At 45.8% G+C, this 20516-nt stretch overlaps 1 protein-coding gene and 1 pseudogene across 1 annotated transcript in view; one reads left to right on the top strand and one right to left on the bottom strand.

The window, feature by feature from the left end:
- LOC144686467 (microtubule-associated protein 2-like) overlaps positions 1-20516 on the top strand; it is a 355161-nt gene that overhangs the window by 65678 nt on the left and 268967 nt on the right. The window lies entirely within an intron of this gene.
- Positions 18562-18978, bottom strand: LOC144686964 (dolichyl-diphosphooligosaccharide--protein glycosyltransferase subunit dad1 pseudogene; annotated as a pseudogene).

The following is a 20516-nucleotide window of genomic DNA, read 5'->3' as shown; positions in this document are numbered from 1 at the left end:
AAATGTACAAGTCTACAAAAAATTTTCAGCTTTGACCTAAAATTCAAAAAATTACTACAAAGCTTCTTGATTATTTCCTTCAAAAGCAATTCAGGAACATGGAAATAGATCATTACAGTCCAGCTCACGGACCCCAGGTTTTCTCCTCATTTTCCTTCCCTGTCACATAGCTCAATGTAGATGGAAGTCATATTGACAGGAAGCATGATTTCAGTCCATATGAGAGATGTCTGTGTTCTTATCAGTGGCATAAAAAGAACAAGGGGATAGGGAGGTAGGATGGTTGGATTTATAATTTGGGCATGGGCATTAAACTAGCCATTGTGCATTGGCAGACTATTATAGGGCCTGCCTGATTTTCCATTCAACAGAAGTCAATAAAAAGGAAAATTGAGTGTCGGTAAAATGGGTGGCTAATCTGCAAGAGGCAGCTTTCTGCATGCACCCAAACTGCAAATTAGCCCACATGAATCTTGCTATACATTAAATGGGTGAAACATATTTCACTTGCAATTATCTTCTTGGCCACTCCTCCCAATCTACTGCCTCCTTTTATTAGCAGGATATTCACATCTGTTGACCTCTAACGAGAAATTGCTGAACAAGATTCTAAAGTAAAGCATCCAATAACTTGAATTATTCAGCTCAGAGCTTGTGAAACTTCTTCACTTGGAGGTAAGGAACAGATGACGGAAAAGGGCATCCCACTCTGCTGTCAGTTTAAGTTGGGACAGAAATATAGGATGGAATTTCAGTGCTAGATAACAGTCCCACTGGCTCCCATGTTGCAGTTGCTTTCCAGTTTTATATATGGAGTGATAAATGAGAAGTTAATGGTGAAAAGAAACCGTAACCTCTGAGACAATGTAACTGACCCTCCTAAATCTGAGTTCTGCCATTGCTTTTATAATGTTTGAATGGGGCAGAGAAGAATATATCTCAATCTATTCCTTGAAAACTCTTACTAAGTTGCTAAAGGCATTTTTGTATTTTACTTGACTGTAGGTAAGTAGATCTAATTTATAACTGAAACCAGCTGCAGTGCTATTTTCTCCTCTTTAGAAATGTGACAGACTCCAGATTTTTTAAAAGTTCAATAAATGATTGTGTAAATTTTCATTTCAATTATTCTGAAGTCTTTCTGCCAATGGCATGTTTTATTTTGAAGACTATTCAAATTTACATAGAGCCAAATTTTTCTTAATGTGTTAGGAAAACCATGTTGATGGCATGTTAATAAGACTACTTATCTAGTCTTATTCCCTCCTCTGACCAGAGTGCTGACTAAAATCTGGGCTCCACTGATGTCAGTTTTTGAATGAATAGGATGATTGTCCTTCCGGTACTGTGCAAAGAGCCCTGTTGCATAATGTTCTAGTTAACCGGAATATCCAGCCAAATAAATAGACTCTCTGTAGCGTAGTTTTATGAGTGACCTGCTAGTATTTGAAGAGCACTCAGTTGAAGAACTGAAAAATGCTGGTCACAGTTTATTTAATTTGGGAGCCTTTAGGCTATGCAGATGCTGTGAGAGTATAAATGGCATTGCGGTCTATAATGCACTATTATATCATTTTTTTCTTAAATGTTTAAGATGAATTGATAGTGTTACTTGATTGTACTGCAATTTCAATTATACCATGAGAGCATGGAATTTTCCAGTCAAGCAAAACAAATTTTTAATCATCCCCCCCCACCCCCCGCCCAATCAATGTATCATTCCAAGAAGATGTTACCTCATGTCTAGCGATATTCATTGACAATGATTGCTAGAAGGATGAATTCAACATTTGGAAATCCAAACTAGAATTAAATAAGAATTGTAGTAACTGGGGCAGTTGTGCTGTTATAATTATGGCAAAACCAATAATTCTGGATCATTGGGCAGTTGTGCATTTGTGCTCCAGTGCACTGTAGAATGGATGGATGTAATTTGCAGCTACATACATAGTCCCCAACAGGTTAATTTCCCAATCTTAGCCATTCTGTCACGATATAAGGACAGGTGGTTTTCTGTAAGGAGATGTCATCTTTTCCTGGACTTCATTTAGTTGTAGAGTTACACTGGCAGATGGATTAGAATAGAGCAGACATGTGTTGTCTATTCTCCTAACCAGAAAAGTGCTGTGTGAGTCAAGAAAATAAAATGTTTTTTAATGTTGTCATGTTATTGACATCCCTCCATCTATGTAGGATGATGGGCCTGCAGCAAATCACATCCACTGGGGATGGGGTAGCTTCATAAGGTGCACTTCTGTTGATGGCTGAAGAGAACAGACCATGAGAGGCAGGTTATACCACAAGTGTCGCTTATGAAGTGGTTGTCAGGTGTCATTGTGGGTTGTTGCTTTTGTTGCCTAGCCACTGAATTGCCATGGTGTCGCATGCTGACCCATGCATCTTGTCACCATTTCCTTCTGTCATCAGCTAGTGACTCTGAGGTGTGAAAATTGATGTTTAGGGCCTTCATGTCACACTTGCTAATGTCCTTGAAGCAGAACTTTTGGTGTCCTGCTGGTCCTCCGACTTCCATCCTGTGAACATGCCTGAGCCAATGAAGTCGCCTCTGTTTGACGAGTGCCAACATACTTTAACATTTGCTTTTCATAGAAGGAGTAAAATAAAGAAAATAACTTCATGAACTAAAAATTAGATTGCTTCTGTATTTGGGTACAGGTATCATGATTCATGATCACCCAGCCCCTTTGGGGAAGGCAGCATGCAAACTTCATGCTGCCTCTTTGTTTTCATGATTTAATCAAGCAGCCTGGCATCAAACATGCTGCTGACTGGCTGCGTGCTAAGCAGGGACCCAGCAGCATCCATGGCTAACATATCTAAGTGTTATGTCTTAAATGCAGTCTGTCCTCCTCAAAGGAAAGCTGCATTGATTGTAAGGGAGCTGTTGCTGACTGTCTCTGCAGGAATTGGCTAAATAGGGAAGCATCTCAAATAAAGCATCAGCCAAGAGAGAAGGCTCCCAAGTTTTCCAATGCATCACTGGAGGCTTTAGTACATAAGACTGAAAGACAGTGAGAAGTCACGTTTCTGCAGGGAGCCAGGAGGCCCTATTGGCAGACTCTGAAGAAATGGTGGTGAGTTGGCATGGGGGTATAAAGGGTCATAGAGATGGGTGAGGCAGGGTGAGGACTTAGAGAGCCTAAAGCCTTATAACATAACTGGGACTTCTAACTTGTCCCCCTCAGCACTCGGCCACCCCTGTGGCCGCCTACAATCTGCTTCCAGTGGTGGTGGGCCCAACTCTTTCCTATGCTTGCTCCCCTGGACCGAACATTGTGGCATGCGGGGTCCTTTTATTTCAAGTTGTGTGCAAGGAACTGGGAAACAGGGAGGCGGTGGTGAAGTGGTATTTTCACTGGACGAGTAATCTAGAGACACAGGCTAATGCTCTTGGGACCTGGGTTTGAACCCCACCATAGCGGATGGTGGAATTTGAATTCAATCAATAAAAATCTGGAATTAAAAATCTAATAATAACCATGAAACCATTGTCAATTGTCATAAAAACCCATCTGGATCGCTAATATTTTTTAGGGAAGGAAATCTGCCATCCTTACCTGGTCTGACTGACGTGCGACTCCGGGTCCACAGCAATGTGGTTTACTCTTAGATATCCTCTGAAATGGCCTAGCAAGCTACTCAGTTGTATTAAACCGCTCGAAAGTCAATAAGGAATGAAACCAGACGGAGCACCCGGCGTCGATCTTTGCACTGGAAGCGATAACAGCAAACTCAACCCTGTTGACCCAGCAAAGTCCTCTTTACTGATGTCTCACAGACTAGTCAAACAACAGCCTGACATAGACACCTTCACTGAATAATACCTTACAGATAATGCCCCAGACACCACCATCACCATCCCTGGATATGTCCTGTCCCACCAGCAGGACAGACCCAGCAGAGGTGGTGGCACAGGGGTATCCAGTCAGGAGGGAGTTGCCCTTGGAGTCCTAAACATCAACTGTGGACTCCATGAAGTCTCATGGCCTCAGGTAAAATGGGCAAGGAAATCTCTTGCTGATTACCTCCCTCAACTGATAAATCAATGCTACTCCACTTTGAACACCACTTGGAGGAAGCAGCAAGTGCACAGAGTATACTCTGGGTGGGGGAAGTTCAGTGTCCATCACCAAGAGGAACTCTGTAGCACCAATATTGTCCAAGTCCTAAAGGACATAGCTGCTAGACCAGGTCTGCAGCAGATGGTGAGAGAACCAACAAGAGGGGAAAACATACTTGACCTCATCCTCACCAACCTGCCTGCGGCAGATGAATCTGTCCATGACCGTGTCGGTAGGAGTGACCACTGTACAGTCCTTGTGGAGATCATGTCGTGTCTTCACATTGAGGATAGTCCTTGATATTTCCCTAGTTACCTTCTTGCTCCTTATGCATATATAAAACATCTTTGAGTTTTGTTTCACTTTGCCTGCCAATTTTATTTCATGTCCTTTTTTTTTCTTATTTATGTTTTAAATTCACCCTTGCAATTTCAGTGCTCCTCTACACTTTCTGTGGTGCTAAGCTCTCTGTCTCGCACATAAACTTGCCTGTTTTTTTGCCTTATCGTACTCTGTATCCTCTTTGACATCCAGGAGGGCTCTAGCTTTGGAAATTCCAATCTTTTTCTTTGTGGGAACATATTTATTCAGAGCCCCAACCAACATCTCCTTGATTGTCAAAGCAGATGGGGGCAATGATATCTCTAAGTCACTGTTTCCAGTCCATTTTTGCCAAATCACATCTCAGCTTAGTAAAATTGTTTTTTCCCAAATTGAAAACTTTTGCTCCTGGTCTATCCTTATCCTTTTCCATAAAAAATGTTTCATAATTTTACTCTTGGAAGGTCCAGGTCTGATTTTAAGACTATGCCCCCTAGTCTGAGCCTTCCCAACTAGCAGATATAATTTCTCTCTATCTACTTCGACTGTTCTCCTTATATATCTTGAAAACTTTGATCAAATCATCCCTTAACTTTCTAAATGGCACAAAGCTCCATTACACTACCACCTCTTTCAACGACTCCAATGTCGCTAAATTCTCAGACTGCTTCTCCAACATTCAGTACTGGATGAGCAGAAATTTGTTCCAATTAAATTTTGGGAAGACTGAAACCATTATTTTCTGTTCCCCCTCCAAACTCTGTTCCCTGGCTATCTACTCTAGCCCTCTCCCTGGCAGCAGTCTGCAATTAAGCTAGTCTGATAGCAACCTTGGTGTCACTTGGATCCTGAGGTGAAATCCTGACCTCATATTCATACCATCACTCTCTCCATGTCCATAATATTGCTCATTTGCAGCAGCTCAAATGCTGCTGAAACCATCATTCATTGCTTCATTACCTCTAGACTTGACTGTTCCAAAGCATCCCAAGTTGGTCCCAATTTCTCTGTCGAGAATGTGGAGAGGTGATGGCATAGTGGAATTGTCGCTGGACTAGAAACCCGGGGTAATTCTCTGGGGACCCGGGTTCGAATCCTGCCATGGTGGAATTTAAATTCAATGAAAATCTGGAATTAAAAGTCTGATTGATGACCATGAAACCATTGTCAATTTTTGTAAAAAACTCATCTGGTTCACGAATGCCCTTTAGGGAAGGAAATCTGCTGTCCTTACCTGGTCTGGCCTATGCGGGACTCCAGACCACAGCAATGTGGTTGACTTGTAAATGACCTCTGAAATGGCCTAGTAAGCCATTCAGTTGTAACAAACTGCTACAAAGTCACAAAAAAAGGAATGAAACCGGATGGAGCATCTTGCAATGATCTAGGCAATGGAAACGACAAGGGCAGTCTCAGACCGGTCGACCCTGCAAAGTCCTTCCTATTAACATCTTGGGGCTAATGCCAAAATTGGGAGAGCTGTCTCGCAGACTAGTCAAGCAACAGCCTGACATAGTCATCCACACGGAATCGTATCTTACAGATAATTTCCCAGACACCACCGCACGACAGACCCAGCAGAGGTGGCGGCACAGTGGTATACAGCCAAGAGGGAGTCGCCCTGGGAGCCCTCAACATCGACTCCTGGCCCCATGAAGTTTCATGGCATGAGGTCAAACATGGACAAGGAAACCTCTTGCTGATTAACACATACCACCCTCCATCAGCTGATGAATCAGTGCTCCTCCATGTTGAACATCACTTGGAGGAAGCACTGAGGGTGGCAAGGGCGCAGAATGAACTCTGGGTGGGGGACTGCAATGTCCATCACCAAGAGTGGCTCGGTAGCAGCACCACTGATTGAGCTGGCCCAGTCCGAAATGACATAGATGCTAGACTGGGTCTGTGGCAGGTGGTGAGGGAATCAGCAAGAGGGAAAACCATACTTGACCTCATCCTCATCTGTCCATAACAGTACCGGCAGGAGTGATGACTGCACAGTCATTGTGGAGACGAAGAACCGCCTTCACATTGAGGATACCTTCCATCATGTGTGGCACTAGCACTGTGCTAAATGGGATAGATTTTGAACAGATCTAGCAACTCAAGACTGGGCATCCATGAGGCGCTGTGGGCCATCAGCAGCAGCAGAATTGTACTCGAACGCAATCTGTGGCGTGGCATATCCCCCAATCTACCATTATCGTCAAGCTAGGGGATCAACGTTGGTTCAATGTAGAGTGCAGGAGGGCATACAAGGAGCAGCACCAGGCATACCTAAAAATGAGGTGAAAACCTGGTGAAGCTATAACACAGGACTAGTTGTGTGCCAAACAGCATAAGAGTCAAGACATGGCTAAGCGATCCCACAGCCAACAGATCAGATCTAAGTTCTGCCACATCTAGTCGTAAATGGTGATGGACGATTGAACAACTCATTGGTGAGGAGGCTCCACAAAAATCCCCACCCTCAATGATGGAGGTGTCCAGCACATCAGTGCAAAAGATAAGGCTGAAGCATTTGCTACAATCTTCAGCCAGAAGTGCCGAGTGGCTGATCCATCTCAGCCTCCTTCGGAGATCCCCAGCATCACAGATGCCAGTCTTCAGCCAATTCGATTCACTCGACGTGATATCAAGAAACAGCTGAAGGCGCAGGTTAGTGCAAAGGCAATGGTCCCTGACAATATTCCGGCAATAGTACTGAAGACTTGTGCTCTAGAGCTTGCCACACCCATAGCTAAGCTGTTCCAGTATAGCTATAACACTAGCATCTACCCGGCTATGTGGATAATTGCCCAGGCATGTCCTGTACACACAAAGTGGGCTACATCCAACCCAGCCAATTACCGCCCCATCAGTCTACACTCCATCATCAGTAAAGTCATGGAAGAGGTCATCAACAGTGATATGGAGCGGCACTTGCTTAACAATAACCTGCTCACTGACGCACTGTTTGGGTTCTGCCAGGACCACTCAGCTCCTGACCTCATAACAGACTTGGTCCAAACATGGACAAAGGAGCTGAACTCCCCAGGTGAGGTGAGAGTGACTGCCCTTGACATCAAGGCTGCATTTGACCGAGTGTGACATCAGGGAGTCCTAGCAAAACTGGACTCAATGGGAATCGGGGAAAACTCTCTGCTGGTTGGAGTCATACCTAGCACAAAAGAAGATGGTTGTGGTTATTGGAGGTTAGTCACCTCAGCTCCAGGATATCACTGCAGGAGTTCCTCAGGGTAGTGTCCTAGGCCCAACCATCTTCAGCTGCTTCATCAATGACCTTCCTTCCATCATAAGGTCAGAAGTGGGGATGTTTGCTGATGATTGCACGATGTTTAGCACCATTCGCTACTCCTCAGATACTGAAGCAGTCGATATCCAAATGCAGCAAGGCCTGGACAATATCCAGGCTTGGGCTGACAAGTGGCAAGTAACATTCATGCCACACATGATGTCAGGCAATGACCATCTCCAACATGATAGAATCCAACAATCGCCACTTGATGTTCAATGGCATTATCATCACTGAATCCTCCACTATCATCATCCTGGGGGTTACCATTGACCAGAAACTGAACTGAGCTGGACTAGCCTTATAAATATCGTGGCTACAAGAGCAGGTCAGAGGACCTGCGACAAGTAACCCACGGGAGTCAGGAGGTGGGTTACTTGTGGAGTCCCACCATAGATTCTGATTAGGGACCAATAAGGCTTTGTTTAAAGTAGATGAAGGTTAAGATTCAAGACACCTGCTTTTGGAATAAATCCTCAAGTTCCATGGGTTTTGAACAAGCAAAAACATACTTTACTATGCAAGTTCAGAAAGATAAAACAATTTACAAATCTATCTTACACTCTAACATTCAGGTTAAGCATGAAGTACATGTGAGTTAACAAATGAACTGTGATCATAAACACCACGCTACAGAGTAAATTACAGATTCCATGGATTTCTCAACAAACCACCCAGATGTTAGCCCCACTGTGAGTCAACCAATTTCACTGAAACTTCATCTTTCTCCACCCTTGAAGATCCTGCTTTGGAATTCTCTCCTAAAGTCGACCACTCAAACGACTTTAGCAAAAGCCCACCTCACAGGGTTTTAACCTTGCCTTCCGAGATTCCTTCTCCCTGGATTCCCAAGTACACTCAACACTAGCTTACAAGCACACTTTCAGATCTATAGCCATGCCAAGCAGAACACCACTGCTCCAAAGAGACACCTTTGCCCCAACAGCCCTCTTTACTTAAAGTCTCCTCCCTGCAATTCTTTCTCCAACTTATTAACTTAACTGGGACCTCTGCCTGTCCCTGTCTCTGTGGCACTTGTTGGCTGGCAGCCTCCCTGAAACTACCTCAAGAAGAGCTGTTCACTGACCCTTGAACTGACCTGGTGACCTATCAAAACACACTCAGAGGGTCTAACCCTTGTTACTAGGCAGGAACCAATGTAACAAGCATTGGAACATCCTGTTCCTTAAATGTTACAATCTCTGCAGACTTCTGATTTATCACCCAGGGACACAAAGATTAATGGATTCATGACACTATAAATTACACTTTAAATAGCTGATCCAAACAAGAAAGACCTCTCAGATCTCTTAAATAGTCCCTTCACCATAAGTGGCGTTAATTTCAGCCAGAGTCCCTCAAAACTCAGTGTTTCCCAGGTACAGTTTAAGTTTCTTTATTCATGCGGGAGTTAGGCACAAAGTCCCATCTGACAGCAGCTTTACTCCACCCAAGCTCCATGAGTACAATGTCCACCAAAAGGCACACCATTCCAGATGTCATGGTGGAATAGTGTGTGCGCAAGCTGTCAGATCTGGGTGTGAGGCTTGCAGCAGTGCTAAGTACGTGAGGGTGTGCTGAAACTATGAATATCAGGCCAAGTCCTGACTGATAGAGATTGTTGATAAATGAGTGATGAGGTGTGGTTAATTGAGTAGCGTGTGACACTACTGATGCAATTTGTAGAATGTGACATTTGAAGATGCATTCATTGACCTTGACCACTTATGTGTGGTCAATGAACTTCTTGCAGCTCTGCATCTAGGTCCTCAGTGCTTGACACCTGGCTTTGACCTACATGGCTATCTCCTCTCAATGTCTTTTGACCATGTGATAAGCTGACATCTTGGCCCCCTGTAGCTGCAGATCATTTCTCTTCCTTTCTGCCTCCATCATCAAGACCTCAATGCAGCATGTGATAATCCTCGAGCCCACTCTCTCCCATGCTATGCCATTATTCAGTGTTTCCCAGGTTAAAATCAATTCCTGCATAACTGCCTGCCACAGCTTCAGCTAAAATGCAGTTCCCCTTTTAAGAAGTGCAAGCTCGCTTTAAGTGGTATTAATGACTCATGATATTGGCCCCCTGCTCAGTCATCCAACTAATCAACAGTGCGGTTAATGCTGGCTGGTCACTTACATCACTGAAATTTTCAATTTGCTGCTTGCATTGCAATCAACGGGCGCGAATTAATCGTGCATCACAATCCCCACACCCGTTTTCAGGGGCTATCAAATCGAGCCCACGTAGTTTTCTTTAATATTCTGGAGTGTATTACTGAAGCCAAAAGTTCAGCTTCAAAAAACTGTGTATTCCAACAATACTGGTGCTGCCTTACAGCTCACCAACCAATTTCTACATGTGCACAAATTGTGTACTTTTTTGTTGCTTTTGTAGCAGACAATATAATGTATAGTTAATGTGGCAAAAATAAACTCTACATTCACAGGATTTAGGTTGATACAGTAAGACTTTAATGTTCAACTGGATTGGCTCTGTACATGCATTCTTTACTAGTGAGGTATTTCCTGTATGATTGAAAAACATAAGCCTTGTGCTTTAATGGGAGCTAAACACCAGGAATAAATGACTTCAATTTCATATACAAACAATGCAAAGCGCTTGGGAAAATTGTTGTGGCTTACCTGCATTTTAATTTAATCAGTCTAATTTAAGTAGTATGCAAGGAGATGCAGAGGAGCACATTTTTGTTGGGAAGCTTTTTTTTAAATCATTATGTGAATTAACTGGAAATGCTTTTAATTAGACGGCGGGTTTTGAATGAGAAAAAGTCTGTGTTAGTACTGTTCTGATCCTAAACCTGAGGACAGGTTTGATGATCTTCTGCCATGAATGGAATTTTGAGCATTGTGGGATTAAGGCCTGGATTTTTGCAGAGTTGTGATGAATCCACGCATATCCAAAATGGCAGAAGTCCTGCCCACGCTATCCTACCCCTGCCCCCGCCCCCCCCCCCCAATATCTGGCAGAAACAATTTTTTGCTGAGGAGTGGGGGATCGGTGGTGGGTAGTGATTCCCACATGTGGGAAATTTGAACTCTGTGGGGCCATTTTGAACTCAGTGCTGAGTTCAAACAGATGCTATTTTTGCTGGAGTGAGAATCTTTTCCTGCAGTGTATGAATTACAGATTTTTAGAGTGGATGTAAATGGTCTTGAAGGGTGGATGTAGACTTGCTAGGCTGTCAAGCTATTTAAATAGCCAGCCCTTTAAAAGTGGGGAAAAATCTGCCTGTCTCTATCTGAGAGAATTGAAAAATAATCCAGCAGTTTCAATAGCTGTTTGTTGACATAACCCTAAGTGCAGCCATTATTAATGTTTGACTACTTTCCACAACTTAGCATTGTCACAGTGGGGTGTTGTAAATTCATACTTGACTGACAGCTTGAAGAGGTAATTAAAGGATTAGCTTCCTTTGATGTGAGGTTATGAATAGAGTTTGTTTTTATGAGGGATTAAGTATTTGAGGGGATTTAAATGTATTGCACGGGCTTTCATGAATGAGTACTTTTTAATATAGTGAACTCTAATAGATATTTGGAACTTTACTTCATCTGTGTGACTCATGATGTCTGCCAAGGTGGATACTGGGTGAGTTGGCATGGAGGGTATAAGGGAAAAAGATGGTGGGTTGGGGTCATAAATTGGCACTAAGCTGGCATAGGGGCTATAAAGGGCCATGGGGATGGGTTGGGGGGAATGTCATGAATTGGTGCTAAGTTGACATAGGGGCTGTAAGGGCCATAGGGGTCATTGATGAGCATGGGTTGGCATGATGGGTATGAGAGCCCATTTGATGTTGGTAGAGACTTGGGTTGGCATGTGTTGGCATGTATGGGCATGGGAAGTGGGTGGGGTTGACAAAGGTGGAGGGAACCTACATAAACTAACAGGCCATTGAGCATATCTGTGAGGATTACACAGGTGGCGTGAAAACTTCGCTAGAAGCCTCCAACCCATTGAAAGTCCTGAATGAGTATATATTGGATCAGCTCATTCTCTCTCCCCCTGCCTTTCTTGCAATGGGTATTTCCTATGCTTTTGTGAATGGGACTGAAACTGAGCAGATCTTTGTTCAGCCAAAAATATTTTGATTCTTCTCCCAATTTATACCCTTCCACCTTTTTTGCCTAGAATAAAACATCACTGCATGTTGAGTTTTTGTCATTTTTTATTCACCCCTTATTGGTTGAATATTTAAATGTATGCTTTCACTCCTTGTTAGCTAATTATTTTTGGGCTTATTATTTGTTCATATTAAGCAAAACCTTTCACCCCAACTCAGATTTTACCAAAAGTTGTATCCAATTACAATTCAGGAGGAAAAACCTGAAGTACCATTGCCATGACATTTCCTGGTCCACCCTATTTTATATTATCAAGAACAATACAAAAGCTTAATAGTTTAAAAAATAAAAATAATCAATTCAGAGAAAACTCAAAACAAATACAGAACAAAGCATAGTCACGGATCACTGTGCTTAATGAAATGAATTGTGAACAAAGAGAAATTTAAAATAAAAACAGAATATGCTGGAAAAATTCAACAGGTCAGGCAGCATCTGTGAAGAGTGAAACCAAGTTAATGGGTGGGATTTTCCAGCCCTGACACGGGCGGTACAGGAAAATTGGGAGAGCCGTTGACTTTGTAGTGTACCAATCCTGTTTAATACAGTGGACCAATAACTGAATAATTCATGCACTGTAGAATGTGTAACTTTCCTGAAATGTGAGACCTCTATTTTCCTGCTTCTATTCAATTTTGGGTTTTACTGTACCAGCGATTTGCAAAAAACCTGGATTCAAACCTGAGAGCTGCATTGTCCTCTTAAAACATTATTTCTCCCTAAATTATTTGCATTAAAAGCAATGTTACCTGTAATACTCATATCTAGAAGACCACAATAAAGCAGGTCCCAGTGTTTGACATTTATACCCTGTTCTTCAAAAGGTCAAAGTTCATGTATCATGGCACATCATTGTTTGGCAAGGTGTTAGGAGTGATGCTAAAATTATCTAGTGTTGGACCTTTCTTGTACTGTTCAAGTACACTTGCAGATGATTAAGGAGTAACATGGTTCATGTCTGCAGAGACCAGTGTGGGTGGTCAAATGCAGGAGACAGGAAATAGATTTAAACAAAAGCTGTAAAGAAAGTAAGAGTGTAGGTTACTAAATAATTAGTTAATTTGAATTAATAGTACACTAAAAAAGCTTCCTATGCCATTTTATGCAATTACTTACTTCGAGATACTGAATAATTAACGTTTTTGAAGAGTAAAGTTAACTTTGAACTAGAATAGACTACAGAGTCTCTAGTTTGTTAAATCTAAGCTGTGGTGAATAGTTCAGTTTAAATGAAAATAGAAGCTGGAAATGATCTTTGCAAAGTGTTTTTTGTTTAAAAATGAGAAGTTACTGGCTCCAGTTAATAGTATATTCAGCAAATATTAACACACAGGGTGACTTTAACATTTGCATCCCAAGTCCATATTGTCCATAAAACTGGATGGGATTGGTGCAGAAACAGTGAAGAAATGGACAGCAAGGCCTGGCCCATCTTAATTTGGGCTTTTCCTCCCTCTGTCCCTGCCATGGTACCATAGAAGAGTTACAGCACAGAAGGAGGCCATTTGGCCCATCTTGTCCATGCCAGCCCGAGGACACCCAGGTGCCCTTTCTAATCCCACCTTCCTGCACCTGGCCCATAGTCCTGCAGTTTACAGCACTTAAGGTGCAGATCCAGGTGCTTTTTAAAAGAGTTTAGAGTTTCTGCCTCTACCACCAACTTGGGAGCGAATTCCAGACACCCACTACCCTCTGCATAAAAAAGTTCTTCCTCATGCCAGGATCATCACTTGCATTTCTCCACCCATGCATTCAAATAGCAATGGGGAGGGGCCAGAGTTTGGAAGCTTAATGGACTTCCCTTCTTTATGCCACTGCCACTTTCAAGAGCTGTCATGGGTTTTTTCTTTTATTCATTCATGGGATGTGGGCTTCGCTGGCTAGGCCAGCATTTATTGCTTATCCTTAATTGCCCTTGAGAAGGTGGTGGTGAGCTGTCTTCCTGAACTGCTGCAGGCCATGTGTTATAGGAACACAGTGCTGTTAGGAAGGGAGTTCCAGGATTTTGACCCAGCAACAGTGAAGGATGGTAGCAGTGTGCCTTAGGAAGTGACAAAGCAATTGAGAGATGCCTCCATGTGGTCTCCAGTTAACCCCAGTGCTTGCCTAGTGAAAGCTGAGGCCTCGGATGCAGCCTTCAGTGGAACAACATTGCTGATCTTTTGAATGGTGGGTAAGGACATCTGCCATATGATCCCTCGCTGGATTTTCTGCTGCAGTTGAATCTTTATTACAATACAACTGGCATTTCTCTTGCTTTGCATTCTTGATGGTGGAAAACTAAGCACAAAGCCACCATGCATAAGCCTTGTCCCATGAAAATGGGTCAAGATTGAGGCAGATGTGAAAGAACAGAGAATTCTTACCCACTGGAACTCAGCCTGGAGATTCTCCTTTATAACCCTTCCCCTTCCCATATATTTAAGTGTATCAATAAACAGCAAGCTCTTTACAGGTAATCACTAATGCTTTTCCTTGTGATCAACTACAGTTCATAAATATATAGAGCACTTTCTGCTAGAAACACTACTTGTGGTGAAATATTTTAACACTGACCATTAGCATATTAATGTGCAAGAAGATGGCCTGTTACAATTGTTGAGTTGTGAAATCTTTGTTGTTTAATCCAGAAATGCATAGGCCTGAATTCTCGTAACAACACAAGATGGTTCTGGAGGCCCGAATCCGGAAGTTCTGCCTCCAAACATGGCAACTACAATTTTGGCAATGGGGGTGGGTTCAAAACTGCACATGGCTCATGAAGGCAGCTGCCCATCTAAAACAGCAGCTGCCTCCAGTCAAGACTGATTTTCGTTAGCCATGAGTGGGAAACATGAGGTGTGCAAATTAGATCTGGAGAAACAGATCTAAATTTTGTGGAGTTACTTGGATAGGTAGGGTACCCCTTTGGATATTCTCCTGGGACACCTTTTGAGTTGGTCAGGTATCCTTTGGGAGAGGTGTGCTTCTCTTACGGATAGGTAAGGTGCCCTTTGGAGTTATTAAAAGTAGATATGAATTAATGTAAAAAGTGCTTAAACTAACTGGAACTATCAAGCATTTTGGAGCTGTCAAAAGGAACTGTCAAGCTGTTAAGCAATTTAAATCTCCCGCCCTTTAAATATTTGGAAAAAAAACTGTCTGGAGTGTTTTTTAAAAAATGATTGTTTGCTACTTTACTCTGCCTGTTGACGTAGGCCTAAGGGTTACCATTACTGGATTGGTGCTGCATGACTGATTTCATAACCTTCCATTATGACAGTGGGGCGCCTGCCATTTCACAGTTTGATCGACTCCAAGCGGAGGCCCATCATGATGTCCTCTAACCCTGCTCTGGCCGCAGGAGGGGCAGCAACATCACCAATGTGGCTTGGGAGGCGGTAGCAGTGGTGGTCAGCGCCAATGCCCTGCAAAAGAGGACAGCCACCAAGTGCCGCAGGAGGATGAATGATCTCCTCCTAAGCAGCGGGGTAAGTCACTCTTCTCATCACTCTCAACTCACACACTCTCAAACCCATCACACATCCGCAGGGGTCTCACTCACTGCCAGTTCAAGGGTCATCACCATTCAATCTCTCTCACACACCTTCATTGTCCTCATTGCATCTATGGGACCACTTACCACCCACACATGCCAGGCATACTTATCATCTGGCTTGGCAGGGGTCATACTTACACTCTCTCCACCTGTATTCAAGCTGGACAAGCTGGCACACAAGAGGGAGAGGTTGCAAACTCATGGAGTAATGCCCAAAATCAAGGTGCTAACAGACTTTGAAAATAGAGTCATCCAGCTGGCTGGCAAAGATCTGGGCTGTTCCTGTGCTGATGTTGAGGTCAGCGGTGCTCAACCAAGTGAGGATCCAGCAGTGCAACACCCATCAGACAACTATGCTGTGAGTGATGTGTCCTGCTTCACAGGCCACTACCATGCACTAATTATCCTTCCTTGCTTTCACAGGCCCATCTGGGAAATAGCCAAGGAAGTCCATGACCCAAGACCTGAAGAAACCCCAGAAGAGGAATCTGCTGAAATCCCAATTGAAGACTCGTCACAGCGCTCGCCCACACCATCCACCAGTGCAGGGATACACACCTCGGTGGGGCCAAGCTTGACAGTACCCTCGGAGTCACAATCTGGTGAGCACATTGTACTGTCTGATCCAGAGCAGGCGGTGGCAGGAACTTCCCAGGTTTCTGGCACTCTGAGGACTGCTGGAGGTCACAAACCTGCTGAGTCCGAGTCAGATGAGGAGCCTCTGGACTTGGTCATACCTCAGTTGCTGGAGCTGCAAAGGCAAGCTCGGGAACATCAGGAAGGGATGTCCGCTGCACTCCTCAGATTGAAAGACACAATGGAGTAGTCCGTCTGCCTCAGTCTGAGGTTATAGCACCAGCATGCCAATGCACCGAGGACAGCACTGGTACGATGGTGGCTGCCATGGAGCCTTTAGTCCAGGACATCGCTCCTGCACTGCTGCACGGGCTGAGCTCCATCGATGATGCCATAGTTGGCCTCCAACAGTGTCAACACAAGAGGGGTGTGGGGCAGCTCAATCTCACACCAGCTTCCACTTTTCCTCAAGGAGTCAGCCAGGGGCACTCAAAGGGAGGAGGATTAGCAGGTGCACACCCCAGGGCCATCGACCCAGGTGACTCCAGGAGGGTCCGGCCCATCCGAATCCCCTCTTCCTGTGGCCCCAACAGCTCCAGCTCCACAGGCCGAGGAGGGTGCCACTGCTATGCGGCAGGATCCTGAAAGCAGGCCAGGGCCCTCCAGAAGACACCTGTCAAAATACAGGGCATAGCAGTCAGCAGGCTGCCTCCACCTCTGCTGTGGACATCGGGGGAGTACCAAGGCGTAGCGGCAGGGTTAGGAAGGGAAGAAGATTTAACTCTTTTGGAGTCAAACAATTAAACTAAGTTAACAAAATGAGGGATAAAGTAAACACAGCCCCTAAATTAGGATAGCTGTAAAACCAAAGACAAAGTTTAAAGAAAACTTACAAACATCAAACCAAAATGTGATTAACAAGGTCGATAAAGCACCCCAGTCCCCGTGGTGCCCACCGGGCACGGAAGGCCTCGACGGTGCCGGCAGACACCGCGTGCTCCCTCTCCAGGGACACCTGGCCGCGAACGTAGCCGCGGGAAGAGGGGCAGACAGTCGGGTCCGACAACCTCCTTGATCACCCGCTGCCTGGACCTGTTAATAGCTAACTTGGCCAGGCCCAGGGGCAGGTTCACGAGGAGGTCCTCCTCCCTCCCAGTCCCCCTCCGCACCGGGTGCCCGTAGATCGGGAGCATGGGACCGAAGTGCAAACGAAACATTAATAAAAGGTTTTTTAAATAACTGAAAAGGGAGTGCAGCCTACAACACCCTACATAAACATGGTCCACGGACTCCACAAGACCACAAAAAGGGCAGGTATCTTGGGAGTTCGTGAAGCGACACTTTCTACGATTATAGGGGACTGCTATGTGCAACACCCTCCACCCCAGGTCCCTGATGGAAAGTGGGAGGACGCCCCTGTAGAGGGCCCTGCACTGGGGACCTCCGCCGCCAGATGGCAACAAGGCACACGAGGGCGTGTCCGGGCGGTGGGCGAGGCCAAGGAAGTGAAAGGTGTGCAGCAGCAGCCCATACAGGAAGCTCCTCCGCGCTGTGCTAAATGACACGGAGGGCATTTCTGCGAGGCAGCTCATACTTTTGCGGGGCACCGGCTCCCGAGGGAGGGTTCAGGACTTGGGGCCAATGTGGAATTCCGTCCAAACAGGGAAACGCTCAGACGGAAGACCACCGCGCACCTGCACCACCTCAAGGCCCAGTATAATGTCGGGGCCGAGCACGACCGTCCTGAGGTCTTAAATGGCATCGGCCGTGAGCCAGACGCTCACAGACGCACGACGTGCCAACTCCTGCGGGAGCATCCAGCCCACTCCTCCGCCACCCAGCACGTCCCCGATCCTGGTCACCCTGGCAGCCACAGCCCTCCTCTCCGCCAGCTACTGAAAAGGGCAGAGAGGCGGATTCCTGAGCAGCAGCTCTCTGACGTTAGCCGCTACTCCTGACAGGGTAGAACTGCGTCGCGAGGCGACCATGTTCCAGACTTTGAACAGGTCCTGGTAAAAGACGGGCAATGCCTGCAAGGAGCCACTAGGTCACTCAGCTCTATAAACAGGAGCTGCACATCATAATTCAGGCCGTGCACCTGGCGGAAGAAATACATCACCAGGGCACACCATCTCGGAGGGGGCTCGACGTAAAGGTATCGCTGCAGGGTCTGAAGGCGGAAAGTTGCCACCTGGGCGTGTAGGCACACCAGCGCCTGACCGCCCTCCCTAAGCGGGAGACTCAGAACGTCAGTAGCGACCCAATGCAGGGTCCCAGAAGAAGTCGATGAGCATTCTCTGGATTTTCATGACAAAGTCCGGGGGAGGGGCCAAGGTGACCAGCCAATACCACAACATGGCAGCAATCAGCTGGTTTATGACCAGAACTCGACCCCGGTAAAACAGCACTCGGAGCAGTCCTGTACAGCGCGCAGGCGAGTGGTGACTTTGGTCTCAAGCTCCTGCCAATTCGCTGGCCAGGATACCTCAGCAGGGCAGAGATGGACCCCCAAGTAGAGGAGGCTGGTCCTGCTCCGGGTGAAAAGAAGATTTTTTTTTATATATGTATATACGGAACAAAACCAAATGTGTAAACAAAGTTCAAACAGATCCATTGCAGCGGCAATACGAGCTTCGGTTCCTCTTATTATTTCTGCTGCATGACAATGTGTACACTCGACCTATGAAGTTGATCACCACTAGATGAAGAGTGGTGCTGGCAAAGAGGAAGTCTGCAAATGCTCGCTCAGGTGAGATGCCAATGAAATCTCCTTTGTTCTGAGGGTTGATCTGTATCTGCAAGCAAACTGCCAGCACGAAGGCCCCTACACGGGCGATGAATCCGGACAGGAAGGAGTTGAAGGGGAAGGTACTGACCAGCGCGCAGTAAAGGAACTGAGCTACTCCACTCAGCGCCATGTACAGCAGGTATGAGTCCAGCAGCTTCAGCCGGAGCGGAGTCCCCGCCGCATACTCCTGAGAGAAGCGGCTGAGCACCTACAACACCGACCCGCGCATTCAGTTGCATGGTCTGGGCACGGGTGTTAATCACTTGTACTTAATGTTCACTAATGTAAATCCCAAGAATGTCTCCTTGCCTGTGGCTCCTTGTACTGATGAGCAAGGTCTGTGTTACTCAGATGTGAACCCTTGGCTCTTTCACAAGATAAAGGCAGGTGTTTCAGTCCAGGGCCTCTTCCTTGTGCAGTGTGTAACCTTCAGACCAAAGTGATTGTCCGGCTTCACACTCACTGGACACATTAGTGATGCCTGCATCTAGGTTGTGCTTGTCGTTGTTGCCAGAATGTTGTAGGCAGGCGTCGCAGAGTTCCGTCATTCTCTCTGTGTGCTCGCAGCACCTTTAAGGTGGGGCTGGCCCCCATCTCTTCAGCGTCTGTGACCAGTGACCTCCTGAAGGGGCCCGGGTGCTGAAGGCTGACAAAGGATCAGGTGGAATTTAAGTTTCACGGCTGCGTCTGCATGATCTGACCCTGGTCGCAGAGCGCAAGTGAACTGCCCTCAGCCAGACAGGAATCAGACATTCTCAGAGGCTATGTGAAGATCTATGGAGTGTCCTCACTGCATATCATCATCATCCTCCTCCTCCTCCTGGAATCTAATGCATTAGGGCATCTGCTGCATCTCCATGACAGGAGCCTTGTCACAGAATATGTGCATTGCACTCAGCCAAACTTGATTCAGGCATTCGCAGATGTAATGAGGATCTATGGTGTCTCCACACTGCATGTTGTCGTCAGCCTCCATGAATCTAGCAGCTTTGAGGGCCTCCTGAAAGTGCCTGCCTCGTCTGGCCAGTGTGATGGCCTCATCACCCATCATCCTTACCTTCAGGGACTTCCTCACCCTCATTCCCGTCAACATCCTCCTCATCGGAGGAGATGTCCAGCTCCTCTATCTCCTCCTTGGCCAGCTCGTCCCCCTGTTACAGTGCCAGGTTATGAAAGGCTCAGCAGGCAACAATGATGGGTAGATGGCAACAATGGTATATTGCAGAGCTCCATCAGACTGGTCCAGGCACTGGAACCTCATTTTCAACATTCCAATGGTTTGTGCTACCAAGGTGTGAGCTGCAGCATGAACCTTGTTGTACCTTCTCTCTGCTGCACACTGAGGACGCCGCACAGGTGTCATCAGCCACGTCCTCTGCAGGTAGTCCTTGTCCCTGAGGAGCCATCCCAGCAGCCTCTCTGGACTCTGGATGACATCAGGAATCTGAGTCCCCCTGACAAAGTAGCAGTTGTGGACACTTCCTGGGAACTGTGCACAGACCAGCACAGAGTGTTTGTGGTGGTCGCACACCAGCTAAACATTCAGCGAGTGGAAGCCCTTGCGGTTGACATAGTTGACCACTTGTTGCCATGGACATCTGAGCACCACATGAGTGCAGTTGGTGGCACCCTGCACTTGTGGGAAGCCCGGAAATCTGGGCAAATTCCAGTGCTCTTGCATCTGGCTTTCCTGATGCTGGACAAAATGCACAAAGCCGTGTGCCTTCGCGAAGATGGCGTCCGCGACCTCATGGATGCATTTGTGAT

Source organism: Cetorhinus maximus, chromosome 11 (assembly GCF_964194155.1).
Source record: "Cetorhinus maximus chromosome 11, sCetMax3.hap1.1, whole genome shotgun sequence".
Classification (NCBI taxonomy): domain Eukaryota; kingdom Metazoa; phylum Chordata; class Chondrichthyes; order Lamniformes; family Cetorhinidae; genus Cetorhinus; species Cetorhinus maximus.
The sequence above is the reverse complement of the archived record's forward strand: the minus strand, read 5'-3'. Positions and strand labels throughout refer to the sequence as shown.